At 52.4% G+C, this 5,000-nt stretch overlaps 1 pseudogene; it reads right to left on the bottom strand.

Moving 5' to 3' along the window:
* Nucleotides 1-23: 23 nt before the first annotated feature.
* LOC121871637 lies at nt 24-179 on the bottom strand (annotated as a pseudogene).
* Nucleotides 180-5,000: the final 4,821 nt, after the last annotated feature.

The following is a 5,000-nucleotide window of genomic DNA, read 5'->3' as shown; positions in this document are numbered from 1 at the left end:
AGCAACCGATGGATGTATATTTCCGACCTCGTAGAGGAGTGGCGGCGACAAGCTCATATGGCTGCCGCCGCAATATGCTCAACTTGTCGATGTATCTGGTATTCTTGCGATTCACATACCGACACGCAGTTTGCTGCGGTCTTCATCGACCCACGAGCCGAGTGATCCCGTTAAGAGTTGTGTATTTGCCATTTGGTCTTTTTTGACTAACCATCACAGGTCGAGTCTCAATGAAAGGGTTTGACAGACATAGCCCAAGTTTGTGGTTTGGGTTTGGCGACGCTTGTTGTTGTTTTTTGACACTTGAATTTTCACTCTTTGGGTCAAGAGGCTTATTCCGGTAGTAAGGAACGGACGGGCAGCCGCCCAAAGCCCGTCCGTCCCTCCTCCGGTCGGCTCGCCGAGTGTGGTCCACCTACAGCGGTGGTACCTATTTTTGCGGGGGCCGATTGTCCTCTTTCGCTGCTGGAGTTGCCAGAGCAGAGCCCGAGACCGCCCAAATCAGAGAGTAGTAGTAGTTTTAAGAGCGCCTCTTTCTCTCTGTTAATGATCCTTCCGCAGGTTCACTCTACGAAACCTTGTTACGACTTTTTTCCTCTAAATGATCAAGTTTGGACATCTTTCCGTCAGCTCGAGGCGACGACCCAGAAAACCTCGCGGGCAACGGGCCGACAATCCAAGAGCGCCAGTCCGAAGGCCTCACTAAATCATTCAATCGGTAGTAGCGACGGGCGGTGTGTACAAAGGGCAGGACGTAGTCAGCGCAAGCTGATGACTTGCACTTACTACGAATTCCTCGTTCATGGGAAACAATTGCAAGCCCCAATCCCTATCAAGAAAGGCTTTGAACGGGTTACCCGCTCCTCTCGGAGGGGAAAACTCGCTGATCCCTTCAGTGTAGCAGCGGCCCAGAACATCTAAGGGCATCACAGACCTGTTATTGCTCAATCTCGTGCGGCTAGAATTGCCGCTTATCCCTCTAAGAAGAAGTTGCGAACTGACACCATTTTCTGGAGATCCGCCGACTACTTAGTAGGCCAGAGTCTCGTTCGTTATCGGAATTAACCAGACAAATCGCTCCACCAACTAAGAACGGCCATGCACCACCACCCACCGAATCGAGAAAGAGCTCTCAATCTGTCAATCCTTCCGTGTCTGGGCCTGGTGAGGTTTCCCGTGTTGAGTCAAATTAAGCCGCAGGCTCCACTCCTGGTGGTGCCCTTCCGTCAATTCCTTTAAGTTTCAGCTTTGCAACCATACTTCCCCGGAACCCAAAGACTTTGGTTTCTGGAAGCTGCCCGCCGGGTCATGGGAATAACGCGGCGGATCGCTAGTTGGCATCGTTTATGGTTAGAACTAGGGGTATCTGATCGCCTTCGAACCTCTAACTTTCGTTCTTGATTAATGAAAACATCCTTGGCAAATGCTTTCGAGATAGTTCGTCTTGCGACGGTCCAAGAATTTCACCTCTAGCGTCGCAATACAATGCCCCGCCTGTTCCGATTAGTCATTACCTCTGGTTCCGAAAACCAACAAAATAGAACCGAGGTCCTATTCCATTATTCCATGCATCACCATTCGGGCCATTCAAATAGCCTGCTCTAGAGCACTCTAATTTTTCAAAGTAAACTCTCCGGCCACTCGGGACACTCGACAAAGAGCATCCCGTGCGAGCCGGCGGGCGGCTGTTCGAGCGACAGTAAACACCGGGCGGTGCACCGTCAGTCCGGAACTGAGATCCAACTACGAGCTTTTTAACCGCAATAACTTTAATATACGCTATTGGAGCTGAATTATCATGCTGCTGGCACCAGACTTGCCCTCCAATGGATACTGTTAAAGGATTTAAGTGTACTATTCCGATTGCGAAGCCCTCGGATGAGACTCATCGTTATTTTTTCGTCACTACCTCCCCGTGCCGGGAGTGGGTAATTTGCGTGCCTGCTGCCTTCCTTAGATGTGGTAGCCGTTTCTCAGGCTCCCTCTCCGGAATCGAACCCTGATTCCCCGTTACCTGTTATAGCCATTGTAGGCGCATAACCTACAATCGAAAGCTGATAAGGCAGACACTTGAAAGAAGCGGCGCCGGTGCGGAGACCGTGCGCTCAGCCCGAAGTTATTCAGATTCACCACAGGTGGGTTACGGACCGGGGCCCGACCAGTTTTGAACTAATAAAAGCGCTCTTCCCTTGCGGTCAGAGACCAATTGCATGTATTAGCTCTAGAATTGCCACAGTTATCCAAGTAAGTGGGTTTACAGATCCAATGAAACATAGCTGATTTAATGAGCCATTCGCGGTTTCGCCTTAAATCGGCTTGTACTTACACATGCATGGCTTAATCTTTGAGACAAGCATATGACTACTGGCAGGATCAACCAGGTAGTTGCTGCTGTTGGCGGCGCCTATCACGGCGGCCAAAATAGTGAGATTGAGAGAGAGGCAGAAGACATTGGGCGAGGGACCGCACGTTGGCCTTAGAGAAATAGCAAGCCAGATGATCAGATCTAACTGCACCTTCTCTTGCTATCCTCGGCGCCGGCAGCGCCACCGTGTGTGCCAATCTCCTCCCTTATCCGCTCCTCTTTGCCCCAGCTCCAGCGAGGCAGCCGACATTGGGCGAGGGACCGCACGTTGGCGAATCTCCTCCCTTATCCGCTCCTCTTCTCTTTGCCCCAGCGAGGCAGAAGACATTGGGCGAGGGACCGCACGATGGCCTTAGAGAAATAGCAAACCAGATGATCAGATCAAACTGCACCTTCTCTCGCTATCCTCGGCGCCGGCAGCGCCACCGTGTGTGCCAATCTCCTCCCTTATCCTCTCCTCTTCTCTTTGCCCCAGCGAGGCAGCCGACATTGGGCGAGGGACCGCACGTTGGCCTTAGAGAAATAGCAAACCAGATGATCAGATCAAACTGCACCTTCTCTTGCTATCCTCGGCGCCGGCAGCGCCACCGTGTGTGCCAATCTCCTCCCTTATCCGCTCCTCTCCTCTTTACCCAGCTCCAGCGAGGCAGCCGACATTGGGCGAGGGACCGCACGTTGGCCAATCTCCTCCCTTATCCGCTCCTCTTCTCTTCTCTTTGCCCCAGCGAGGCATAAGACATTGGGCGAGGGACCGCACATTGGCCCATCTCCTCCTCTCTCTCTTTCTCTTACTGTTTGTGGGGACGTGGGCTCATGAGCGCCATCGTCGCCCAATATTGGTTAGGTTGTGTATTTCACGGGTGGGAACCGCCATCATCGTTGTTAGGTGATGGGGTAACCCAACGTGTGCTTTGACGAGTTTTGGCTGCTAAACTCTCTTTTTAGTATACTCGGCTCCCAGACTGCGCCCTGGTCGTGTTGAACCATGAGCGTTGTCTATGCGCATTTAGGGTAGCCGTTTGCGCGTGGAATAGTGCAATGAATCTCGGTCAAGAGACGGTTGGGCGCTGCATTGAAGGCCGGCACAGACGCGAAGACGGGGTGATCAGCCAACGCAAGTCCGCTAAGTTGGGCAGACAGCAAGGCGAAGGGGAGCCCCGTTCCGGACTGAAAGGCCGCAGCATATGCTGTGACGGAAACTAGTAGGGTGGCGACGTGTGCGCCGAGAGAGAGAGAGAGAGAGACGGAGTAAATAATGTCCAAACGGAAGAGAGACCTGGCAAGTGTAATTGATAGAGCGCGAGCCTACTCGCCATAAGCCCGCTCCACTGCCATTCCTCTGATCCAATGAGACTAAAATCTCTCTCTCTCTCCTTCTGCTCCAGCCATTGCAGGGCAGGGAAGCGACGGCAATTTTGTTTGTTGTTTTTGAATGCCGCGCTTTGCTTCGCAGAGGCGCCGAAGCGCTCCGCTGGGGGGCGGAAGATATTTCACACCGAATATGTGTGTGAAGGCACCCTCTCCCCTTAATATAGTGAAATAGTGTAATCCAGCATACAAGGTCGGACGATAGGACATTCACCGTACCGCACCTCGAGAGTGGATGTTGGGTAAGGTTAAAACCGGACTGTTCGCAGACAGCCGAATAACCCGGTTCCGGACTAATTGGTGGATGCAACATCATGATGATGCTGCTGCTGTCGCGGAAACCGCAGTGGCGACGTGAGAGAGTAATAATGTTCAATAGGGAGAGCGACCTGGCTAGTGTAATTGATAGATCGCGAGTCTACTCGCCATTAGCCCGCTCCACTGCCATTCCTCTGACCCAATGAGACTATTCTCTCTCTCGCTCTCCTTCTGCTCCAGCCATTGCAGGGCAGGGAGAGGAAATCGACGGCAATTTTGGTTGTTGTTTTTGAATGCCGCGTTTTGCTTCGCAGAGGCGCCGAAGCGCTCCGCTGGGGGGCGGAAGATATTTCACATCGAATATGTGTGAAGGCACCCTCTCCCCTTAATATAGTGAAATAGTGCAATCCAGCATACAAGAGCGGACGATAGGACAGTCACCGTACCGCACCTCGAGAGTGGAAGTTGTTTGATCGTTTGTTAGGCCACCGCTGTAACAGTCAATAACCTGTCTCCGGATCACAATAGACGCAAGTATCATGATGCTACAAGGCCGCGGAAACCGTGTGGTGGCAGATGCGCGCCGAGAGAGTAATACACCAATTGGGGAGACAGACCTGGCCAGGAAATTCATAGATCGCGCTCCACTGCCATCTCCTCTGGACCCCATGAGACTATTTTCTCTCTTCTTCTGCTGCTGCTGCTGCTCCAGCCATTGCAGGGCAGGGAAGGGAAAGCGACGGCAACTTTGGTTGTTGTTTTTGAATGCCGCGCTTTGCTTCGCAGAGGCGCCGAAGCGCTCCGCTGTGGGGCGGAAGATATTCCACACCGAATAGGTGTGTGAAGGCACCCTCTCCCCTTAATATAGTGAAATTGTGCAATCCAGCATACAAGAGCGGACGATAGGACAGTCACCGTACCGCACCTCGAGAGTGGAAGTTGTTTGATCGTTTGTTAGGCAAGGTTAAAACCTGACTGTTCGCGAACAGGCGAATAACCCGGTTCCGGA

This window comes from Homarus americanus, unplaced genomic scaffold (genome assembly GCF_018991925.1).
Source record: "Homarus americanus isolate GMGI-L3 unplaced genomic scaffold, GMGI_Hamer_2.0 scaffold18483, whole genome shotgun sequence".
Lineage (NCBI taxonomy): Eukaryota > Metazoa > Arthropoda > Malacostraca > Decapoda > Nephropidae > Homarus > Homarus americanus.
This window is presented reverse-complemented; position numbering and strand designations above follow the sequence as displayed.